The sequence below is a fragment of the Cibotium barometz genome, chromosome 25 (assembly GCF_041138505.1).
Source record: "Cibotium barometz isolate CiBa-2024 chromosome 25, ASM4113850v1, whole genome shotgun sequence".
NCBI lineage: Eukaryota > Viridiplantae > Streptophyta > Polypodiopsida > Cyatheales > Cibotiaceae > Cibotium > Cibotium barometz.
In genome coordinates this window covers 33772874-33785054 of record NC_141070.1, presented here as the reverse complement: position 1 = coordinate 33785054, position 12181 = coordinate 33772874, and positions in this window count along the sequence as shown.

The following is a 12181-nucleotide window of genomic DNA, read 5'->3' as shown; positions in this document are numbered from 1 at the left end:
ATGGGATTTTCTAGGTAGATTTCTCAATGTGTTTTCACACTTGGAAGAGGTGCTTGTTCTCATCTTATGATCAATGGCTCCATGGTTGGTTGTCCCTTTGATGAGATATGTAAGATAAGGGTGCCGTCTTGGCTCCTCTGCTCTTTGATGTGGCCAATAAAGTACATAGTAAATTAAAAATTTGGGACTATGTGCTCCTCCCCTTTTATGCCATAATTATTGTGATCATTCACATCTATGCATATACATCTTCATGCATACATCCATTTTCACATTCATACATCCACACTCCCATCTCCACATCCACACATCCACATACATACATCCATTTCCACATTCCCATTCATATAACCCCATATGCCTTCACATCTAATCTTTTACATCACATCCATTCTCGCCTTTCCTCATCCCATACACATCTTATCACATCTTAATTCATCTTATCACCTCCTAACTTATTTCATAAGCATCTTATCACCTCTTATCACATCTTATACACCTCTTATCACATCCTATCACATCTCATATCTATTTATAGAATACAAGCTCGAATTCTTATATTTGATATAAGATTTCTTTACACATTTATTTATGCATAAATTCTATTTAAGGAGATTAATACTTTCGAAGTAAAAATCAATCTTTTATGCATCTTCCTATGCATAAATTCATTTTAAATGAAAATGACACTTTTGAATTAAATTTCAATCTTTTATGCATTTTCCTATGCATAAATTCAATTTAGATGAGAATGACACTTTTGAATTAAAAATCAATCTTTTATGCACCTTCTTATGCATAAATCCAGTTTGTTAGGAATTACACTTTTAGAATAAAAGAATTTCTCTTATGCATCTAAATTATGCATAAAATCCATTTATGATGAAAAATCACACTTTTAGTACAAAAAGAATATCTTTTATGCATACCTCTATGCATGAAATCCAATATGATAAGAGTAACACTTTTACAATAAAATAATCAACTTTTATGCATACCTCTATGCATGAAATTCAATTATGATAAAAGTAACACTTTTATATTAAAATAATAATCTTTTATGCATATCTTTATGCATGAAATCTAATTATGATAAAAGTAACACTTTTATGTTAAAATAATAGCCTTTTATGCATACCTCTATGCATGAAAATCAATTATGCATAATATAAAAATCAATTTCTCTAGGATTACAATGAATATCTTTCAATTAATCTAGGATGATAATTCCTAGAATATGGTAGGAAGTCCTCTTTTTATGCTTTGAATGAAATTATTTTATGCGTAATTTTTATAAAATTTTTGCCATAGCTTCGCTGCTATGTGACTGATAAATCTCAATTTTTCTAAGGGATAAAGCTTATCATTAAGGAAATAATTAGAATGTTTCCTAATTGGATCATTAATCCATAATGGATTGAATCATCAATATTCATGAAATACATAAACTAAAAGCATAGAAAAAAGGCATTAATTTGGCCTCAAGCATAGATTAATCTTGGATTAAGGAAAAGCTTTATGAAAAGCTTCATTTGGATTGAGAATGGGTCATGAGTATGACCATTTTTTGAGTGAGAGAGAGAAATTACATAAAAACCATTTGAATTAAGCATAAATGAAAATTTATGTAATTCTTAACTATCATTAATCAATTAACTTCAATAGCATTCATTAAATTATGTAACTCTTCACTACCATTCATCAATTAACTTCAATAGCATTCAAAAACCATTCCAATTAAGCTTCTCAAGCTTGAGAGAGGGGTTGAGAAGAGAGAAGCATTGAGAAATTATATCAAAGATCAAAATTCACCATTTACCTTACAAATTGCTTGATTCTTTGTTCACGGTAGAGGCCCCCAACCAATCAATTGGTTAAGTATGTTGATGGAGCCACCAATGGGGATTGAAGAAAGAGGGAAGCTCCAATTTCTTCAATTTGAAGAGAATTTTAGAGAATAGTAGAAATTAGCATTATTTCAGCATAACTCTAGTATAGTAAAATTCTTCTCCTTTTTTTCAAAGGACTCATGTTCTATTTATAGGAGAGGGAAGCTCTAACCAAAGCTAACTGAATTCTAGAATTTTCCAAATTCAGTTTGGTTAAATTTGGACTAGATTTGGACCTAGTTTGGTTACTTTTTGATTCGGTTTGGTTCCATTTTGATTTGGTTTGGTTCAAGAGAGAGGAGAGATAAAAATATCACATTATTTTTTAGTTTAAAACTCATTCAAGCATGTGAAATATGCACCTCCTTTAAAGAACTCCCCTTCCTTACATGTGTCAAAATGGAATCATTATACCCAAAATATCTCATATTTTTAACATTGCTCGTAGTTTTTTACTTGGATATCTCATGGATATGATGCTTTTATGGATAAAGTCCACCTCTACTCCAAGGTGTGTGGTTAGCACAGAGTGGATGAGGCCTATCTGGAGGCTTTTCAATTGCGGTCAACTGATTAGAAGCCGGGGGGGAATGTCACAAACCCCTATATTCTAGGGACATGCGGATGCGTGTCAGGCCTAGAAACATGCGGATGCATGTATGTATTATACGTGGGCATGTGTATGGATCATATGAGTGGATGCATATGAGTCCAAGGACATGGCAGGACATTTGTGGACTTTCGGGCGGTGCCCGTGTGGATTCCGGCCATGCACACATGGTGTGTTATGATGGCAGGCGGAATATTTTCAAGTAGCAGAAATGCTTATGGAACTCCAGGTTATCTATGCCTGCGAGTGATTGTTTTATCTTGTTACTTGAGCCCACCTCTCATCCAAGGTGTGTGGTCAGAGTACCAACACGGAGTGCAAGTGGTAAAGTGGACATGACGGGACTTATGTCTATGCCAAGGGTCATGTGGACCGATGTCTTGTTGGCAGGAGACTTATTTTGTCTCGCCCATTTACTTGGGACATGGATTATGATATCTGGACTTATGGGACTGTTTTGTCTCGCCCATTTACTTGGGACATGGATTATGAAATCTGGACTTATGGGACTGATTTGTCTCGCCCATTTATCTTGGGACATGGATTATGATATCTGGACTTATGGGACTCTTTTGTCTCGCCCATTTACTTGGGACATGGATTATGAAATCTGGACTTATGGGACTGATTTGTCTCACCCATTTATCTTGGGACATGGATTATGATATCTGGACTTATAGGACTATTTTGTCTCGCCCATTTACTTGGGACATGGATTATGAAATCTGGACTTATGGGACTGATTTGTCTCGCCCATTTATCTTGGGACATGATTATGATATCTGGACTTATGGGACTGTTTTTGTCTCACCCATTTATCTTGGGACATGATTTTGATATTGGTATTATGGAGACTTATTTAGTCTCGCCCATTTCTTTGGGACATGGATTCTTCAGTTATATTGGATTTTGGAGACTATCTCGTCTCGCCCAATCGATGGGACATGATTATATCTTGAATATATGGCTTGAAGCTCAAAGTTGCGGACAACTTTTAAGAAGCTGGGGAGGATGTCACCAGCCTGGACATTTCCCAGTCTGAAAGGGGTCTGGTGGACTCCAGGATGTTTAAATATTTGGAAAGCACAAGCTTTGGGAATGGGGGATTATCCTAGAATACAAAGGACCACATTCCTAAAATTTAGGAGAGTTGCTATTTTTGGCCCGATTCCGATGGAAATTCTGTTCGCGTCATTACATCTAGGACTGAGTAGATACCAAGAGTTGGCAAAGTACCTATGAGACAGAATGTCTACGAGTTGGGATATTTTTAGAGGTAAAGATTATGGAAGGACCCATCTCTTAGATTGGGACATGTGGCAAGAAAGTGGACCAAAGTGAGACAAGTGGCCTGACACTTGTTAGAAAAAGGATCAAAGTGAGACAAGTGGCCTCACACTTGTCACTTCAGCTATTGTGTGGCTCTCCACTTGTCATCGTAACCTTCTCTTGCCATTTTAGCTCATGGGAGGTCCAAATCTATAAATTGGAGCCCTCTCTCTTCATTAATGGAGGCTCTCTTGCTCCACACTAGCCTCTACCACCGTTACAGGTTGCCCTAATGATGGCTACTCTCTTTCTCTCTCACTTGAAGGCTGCCCATGAAGAATACCGGCTGTTGGGGACTGTTTTAGAGGCTTCCATCGCGAAGAAATACTGAAGGCAAGGGTATTCAATCATTTATTATGATTTCTAGCCATTGTACTTGTTGTACCAGCATTTGTACTTGTCGTACCTGTTGTACCACAACCACCGTACCGGCTGTACGAGCCACTGTACTTGCTGTACCAGCCCTTTATACTGGCTGTACCAGCTTTTGTACTTGTTGTACCTACTGTACCAGCCACTGTACCTGCTGTTCCAGCCACTGTACCGGCTGTACCAGCCATTGTACCTGCTATACCGACTGAATGGAGAGTTGTACTTACTGTACCGGTTGAATGGAGAGTTGTACTTGCTGTACCCTCTCTATTGCATGAAGACCCATGGTTTTTGGGGAAGAATCAGTACCCACACGGAGGTATATGGATTATATTGTTGGCTCGGCATTTCTACAGCCTATGTTCCGACTTGGTTGCCTCGTGTTGGGCTGTGTTATGGCATTTGTATTTGGATAATCCGGCATCTCCCGTGGGGAGAGTAAGGCCCTCAAAGCTTGTACATGATATTATTCTCCTTGGATAATAAAATACTCCAAGGGGGGGATCGGCCCATTCTGGCCTCTATGCGGTGTCACACGTGCAAGCTCCATTTTCAGCATTTGTGGATGTTTTGTCCAGCTTTACGTTTTATGCAAAGTGATGATGGATATGTGTTAAGGCTGTGGCCATGTTTAAATGTTTTAATATGCATAGATGGTATCAACAAGTGTGTCAAAGGCCCTAGTCCCCCGGGCACCCGCTGCGAGTTACATATGTGAACCATGAGTTTCATAAGTCCAATGCATCCCAAATAAGGGGAGCTATAAAGAATAATCCATCCTAGTAAAAGGGAGTCATAAACATAATCCATAAACCTGAGGATGGATCCAAATCCCTAGAAAAGAAGTCCAGGAATCCATAGACCTGTATACCATAATCCTTGTATACCATAACTCTTACCACATACTCCGTGCTAACCACACACCTTGGAGTAGAGGTGGACTTTCTCCATAAAAGCATCATATCCATGTGATATCCAAAGATTTTCTTCTCTATAAACTCGGACAAATTTGTCCATAGATATTGCTTGTGAAGCCCAATATCTATATAAATCTCGTCCAAGAAAGAAATCTCCATAGATATAATCCATCCCAATAAAGGGAGCCATAAACAATGTTTCCCTAAAACCATCTCAAGGTAAACAACAACACCTTTCTCCTTGCATGGCTATACAAGAGTTAGTGAACATCAAAAACACTTCATAGTAAAAGCACTAACTTTGCAAACTCAAAGTATACTTAGCTTTTCTTCGCCAGGTTAGTCATGAAGCTAAAATAAATATCTCGTCACCATATCCTTAAGATATCCTGAGATATATCTCCATATAGCTTGCCTGTAAGCTTGATCCATATGGAAAGAGTGCTAAACATGTGCACATAAAGCCAACTCCATACTTCCAAGATAAATTTTGTGAATTCATATTTATCCTTAGATCAACAAGCTGTCTACTGCTAATGCTCATGCTTCATAGGCTCTGAAATGGCTGGCCATGCTTAATAGCAATGATGGTAAATGTGGTCCCCACTTGTGATCTTTTCTCTTCCTTATTGATAGAAGGAAGCCTCCACTTCCAAGGAAGGCTACGCTCTCATACCAATGTAAGTGAAACCGATCCCCTCAAGTGGGAATAGACTCCGTTGGACACCATAGCACAAGTTAAATTTCACAATATAAATGAACAACTCAATAACAACTGAAAACTGAAATGAAATGAAATGTTGATCAATGGACACCAGCAATGGAGCCGGAACGGGCCGACCCCCCCTCAATATATGATATATTATTGGGAGTATTTCAAAGATACAATGCTCCATGGGTTCAATGAACCAGATGATGTCCATGTACAACTAAGATGAAAACAATTACCAAACAAGAGACGTGAAGTAGACGTTCGAAGAAGAGCGATCCACTCGAAGAAGTCTAGTCTCTACGGTCTTGTGCCTTCACTGGAATCCGCAGAGAGCGCCCCACTGGTGTTCCAGGACTACGCACAAGCAAGCGCTCCCGTACTAACGCATGGCTCTCCCGATCTCGACACCCATGGACCGTGGTTCTCCAAAAGCTTGGACTACCTGGCAGCACCGAACGGGTGTTAGCAGCAGAGAGTATCCCTTATAAGTTTTACATCAAAGACCTTTGCTTAAATCTCCATCCACTTACCTTGAAAAATAATGGATATGGCCTTCAGAAGTAGTAGGCACCCACGTATGAAAGGAGAAGTCTTATTACTGCTGTTGCTGCCAGCCCGCAGGTGAGAGAGAGGTGAGAGAGTCGCCTGTAGCTCGCTAGTGGGAGAACAAATATCAGAGGCGCCTAAGTGCAGCTGCATAGGGGCTAGAGAAGGACACCTCGGCGCAGTCGCCTACTACTGGCAAGAGAGAGGAGTCCTGTGCGCAGCCGCCTGCTAGGTGGAGAGGGTGGCGTCTGGGCGTAGCCGCCTGCTGGCCATAGAGGAGCGAAGTCTGTGCGCGCAAGTGCCAGCAAAGTGGAGAGGGTGGTGTCTGGGCGCATCCGCTTGCTCGCCAGAGAGGAGCGAGGACTGCGCGCAGCCACCTGCAGGACAAGAGAGGACAGCCGCCTGCAGAGCAAGGTGGAGGAGGTGGCGTAGGTGCAGCTGCCTGCTGGCCAAAGAGCAGTGATATCTGTGCGCAGCCGCCTGCTGGCCAGAGAGTGGCGTCTGGGCGCAGCCGCCTGCTGGGGCCAGAGAGGAGTGGGAGGACCCGCAAGGCAAGAGCAGAGCCGCCTCTGCTGACCAAGAGCACAGCCGCCTCTGCTGACCAAGAGCAAGGTCGCCTATATGTAAGCGATGGATAGGTCACCTGTGCAGTCAGATCCGGCCCAAGGTGGCGTCTGCATAGCCGTCTATAAGCAAGAGGAGGATCACCCACGAATGATGGAAAGGGCACACATGCAACTGCTGGCCGGCCCCCCTAGCTTGCATGGAGGCGGCCAGTTCCCAAAGGTTCCAAGGTGGGGGTGGGTAGGTGGCCATGCACCCACCCCCACTCACATGAGGGGTTCCCTTTCCCACCTTGACTCAAACGTGGGTGCCCAGAATTCTAAAAGTACCATGAAATATTGGGAAAGGTGCCCACTCATTAATGAGTGTGAAACTGCAACCTTATAAAAAACAAAGGTTAAAAAGAATACTAAGAAATAAACAAATGCAATACACTTACCACCTGTTCACACGCAATAAAACTCGTCAGAAGACAGAGCAAACTTCACGACTCACTGGCAGGCGTCCCCGCTCAGTAAGTGGCACGACAAACAAGCAAACACAAGAATACAAGTCATGCAAAAACAGTTCCAAACATGCAAAACATGAATGCATGTGCAAACAGTATCATGGACATATCTCCCGTTTTCATGGAACAAGTACTAAACATTTCTATCGGGCACAATAATGGCACGACAGAAAACATAAATCCCGGTCTTCCTATGGAGTGACAGTCCCATAGGTAAGACACAGATCCAAGCATGAGCCTCCCTATGGAGTGACAATCCCATAGGCAAGACACGGCACAAATACTGGCTCTTCCATGGCGTGACAATCCCATGGATAGAACACAGTCCAGGTCATACACAGGTGGCACCAGTCTGGCTCCCATCCATGTTATGCAAAAAAACAAAATACTGGCCCCTTCAAATGAGACACCAAGTGAACGAGACACAAATGTGGAGATGGACCAAATGGTCGGCCAATTGATGACATCCCCCCGGGCTTCTAAAGAGTTGTCCTCAACTGAAAAGCCTCAAGATATGCCTGCAACAGTTGTGGGTAGTCAACAAAATAATCCTCATTGATCCACTTTGCATCAATGGGCAAATAGTTCTTGAACTTCACAAGGTATCGCCGGGAAAGCTTTCCTACAGGTAGCTTTCTGTCCTTGTGAAAGACAATCTGTTCAGGTTGGAGGATCTCCTCAAGCTCATCAATCTCTGGCGGATCTTCTGTGACAGGCTCGTCTGGCCCGACATATTTCCGGAAAAGACTCACATGAAATGCATTGTGAATCTTCCAATGACTAGGTAAAGCAAGCCTGTATGACACTTCATTGATCTTTTGAATCACCTTGAAGGGTCCATAATAGCGAGGAGAAATCTTAGGATATGGTCCTTCTCGTCCTGGCCTCTTCCGAAGCCTAGCTTTCTCATATTTCAGCAAAACCCAATCACCTTCTTTGACTTCCATGTCCCTTCTATGCTTGTCAGCAACCATTTTATGCTTATATTGTGACCTTGCAATGGCTGTCCATACCTGAGCAAAGGCTACATCCAAGTCACGAACATACTCATTAGCTGCAAAAATCTCATCCTTTGTACGAAGGATGGGTGGCAATACCACTCTGCCATAAATAATCTCAAATGGGGCCTTCCCCGTGGAGGCATGGATCGTATTGTTGTAGGCAAACTCAACAAGTGGAAGATACTTCTCCCATGCAGTCTCTTGATCTGCCACATAACACTTCAACAAATCCAACACGGCTGAATTTGTAGCTTCACTTTGGCCATCCGTTTGGGGATGATAAGCTGATGAAAACTCAAGTTTAGTGTCCATGTTATCAAATAAAGCCCTCCAGAAGAGGCTCGTAGTCCTGGGATCTCTATCCCCAACAATGGATTTAGGCATACCATGATGTTTGAAAATATTAGCAAGAAAAAGCTTCACCATATGATCAACTTTAATGGTTTTCTTGACGGGCAAGAAATGAGCTTGCTTGCTAAACCTGTACACAATGGTCCAAATAGCATCATTACCATGCTGGGATCTAGGCAAGTCCATAATAATATCCATAGTAATACTTTCCCATGGCTGCGAGGGAATAGGTAATGGCTGAAGCAGACCTGGAGGTTTTTGCCTGTTGAACTTCACTTTTTGGTAAGTAATACATGCACGTACATATGCCTCAATGTCTTTACACATGCTGGGCCAAAATAAATCTCTCTCAATCATGCGTGTAGTAGGCATGATACCTCTATGACCAGCGTAAGGTGGAGCGTGATATCCATCCATAACTTTTGGACGCATATCCTTCACCACACATAAGCAGTTATCCTTCATAAGATAACCCTCTATGATCACATAAGAAGCATGTGAGTGACCAGCCATCAAATCAGTCCATATATGGCAAAAATCAACATCCAAATGATACAAATCTCGCATAGCAAATAAGTCCCCATGAGAGGCCACTGAAACTGCAGCCACATAAGGCCTCCTGGATAATGCATCTGCCACCACCACATTTTTCTTTCCCAGAGTATGCACAATCTGAAAATGAAACATGGAAAGAAAGTTTGCCATTCTCATCTGCTTCTCCGAAAGCTTTGTTTGAGATAGAAAGTATCTCAAGCTTTGATGATCTGTCCTGACTACAAATTCAGCCCCAAGAAGATAATGTTTCCATATCTTTAAGGCATGAATTACAGCCAAGAGCTCTTTCTCATAGATATCCATATGAAGCTCAGCATCATGCAAACGACGGCTCTCATATGCAACTGCATGCCCTTCTTGATTTAGAACAGCTCCTATACAGTCACCACAAGCATCACATTCCACTATGAATGACCTTTGTAAATCGGGAACAATCAATACGGGTCCACATATGATAGCATGCTTGAGTTGCAAGAAGGCATCCTGTTCTTTTGGAGTCCATTTGAAAGTGGTTTTCTTCTTTGTGAGATCATGTAGAGGGGTGGCTATCAGAGCAAAATGCCTTATGAAATGCCTATAATAAGAACATAATCCCAGAAAACTACGTACTTGATGTACATTTTGCAACTCTGCCAATTCCGAATGGTTTCTATCTTTGCAGGATCCATTGTTGCTCCATCCTTGGATACAATGTGACCCAAATAATGTATCTCTGAAAGAAAGAACTCACTTTTCTTGGCATTAAGGAAAAGTTTATGCTTCCGCAACTCTTCGACAACTGTGACCAAATGAGTTCTATGTTCCTACTCATTCTTCGAGAAAACCAAGATGTCATCAAAGAATACACCTGTGAATTTGCGATGGGGTAGGAATATCCTATCCATCATACGATTAAATGTGGCGGGAGCATTGGTGAGACCAAAAGGCATCACCAAAAATTCATATAATCCAAAAGCTCTCCTGAATGCAGTTTTGTGGACATCTTGTGGCACCACTCGTATTTGGTGATAGCCACTCTTCAAATCAAGACGGCTGAAACAAGCCGAGCCATCAAGCTTATCCAAAATGTCATCAATACGTGGGATTGGGAATCTATTCTTGATGGTGAGCTTATTTAAATCTCTATAATCCACACACATGCGGAATGACCCGTCTTTCTTTTGAACAAGAAGCACGGGAGAGCAATAAGGTGAGGAACTTGGCTGAACCAAACCTTTCTCTAAAAGCTCATTTACCTACTTCATGATCTCTTGTTATACGGTATGCGGGTTTGTTAGGTGGAGAACTGCTTGGCACAAGATCTATGCGATGATCCTCGGGCCTTTGGGGAGGTAATTCACCTGGCAATGCATCAGTAAAACAATCGTTGAATGCATAAAGAAAATTCAGCCTATCGTGAGTCAAAGCATCCACATTTTGATGACTTGGTACAATGCTATCACGAACAAAAACCAAGTACGCAGAAAGACTCTTTTTCATATGCATGTTTTTGTAACTCGCCCGAGAAGCGTGAGAGTGGGTGTGCATCGCTTTGACCATGAGCACAATTAAACATTTTGGCATTTAATCACATCCATTAAACAATCCACATAGCTGAAAATAAAAGTTGCACAATTGACACCACATAGAGGCCGGAATGGGCCAACCCCCCCTAGGAGTATTTCATTATCCAAGGAGAAATATAACATGTACAAGCTTTGAGGGCCTTACTCTCCCCATGGGAGATGTCGGATTATCCATATACAATCATAAACCTATCCTCCATCCAATATGGCTATCCAACATGTCCTTCCATAGGCGCACAAACATGTATAACAGCCCACATGGCTCTTCCATACGTGCATAAACTTGTATGATAGCCCATATGGCTCTTCCTCCATGAGCACATAAACATGTAAACCAGCCCATGTGGCTCATCCATGAACTCATAAACATGTAAACCAGCCCATGTGGCTCATTCATGAGCTCATAAACCTGTATAACAGCCTATATGTCGCATCCATGAGCGTCAAAACCTATAAACCAGTCCATGTGGCTCATCCATGAGTGCATAAACTAGTATAACAGCCTGTATATCACATAAAACAAATATTTCAGCAAGCTTTAGGATTGTTTTGCTGAAAACAGCCATCTGGGGTGTGCAAGATGGTGTAGAGTAGTGAAAATCATCTTCCCCAAACTGGATATGGCTATGGTGGGCTTAGAAATGAAGAGAAATGCTGAAAAATCAGAGTTTTCAGCCTCCAAAAACCTGCTTGAAGCTCAAACTCGCCCAAGAGATAACTCTCTCATGTTCAAATAAGCAAGAAAATGCTACAATGCCATGTGTAGAGTTGAATCGACAAGTGTGAGGACACTTGTCTCACTTTTATCTTCTTATCTGCCACATGTCCCAAATCCAAAGGCCAAAAATTCTGCAATCTTCAATTCTAAAAATACCCCAGATGATAGCTAATTTCACATCGACGCTTTGGCAATACTCAATCTCTGTCGAATTCCAAAGGTAATTACGCAAATGGAAATTCCATCGGAGATTGCCAAAAATAGCAACTTTCCCTAAAATTTAGAAGATGATCTCTTTATGTTCCACCACATGAGAAATACATGTAAGCACCATGTAGAAACTTGTTTCATTGCTCGATCTCCCCCAAATCCTCAAGAGTTCGCCATACATACTTTCCACTTGACACGAGCTCCAAAACCTATTTATGTGTCCAAGTAACCGTCTCGAGTGCCTAGACTATGCTACGAACACTCGGTCCTCTATATTGGATAATCCCCCATTCCCAAAGCTTGTACATTCTTGATCTTTTGGGCATCCAAAGCC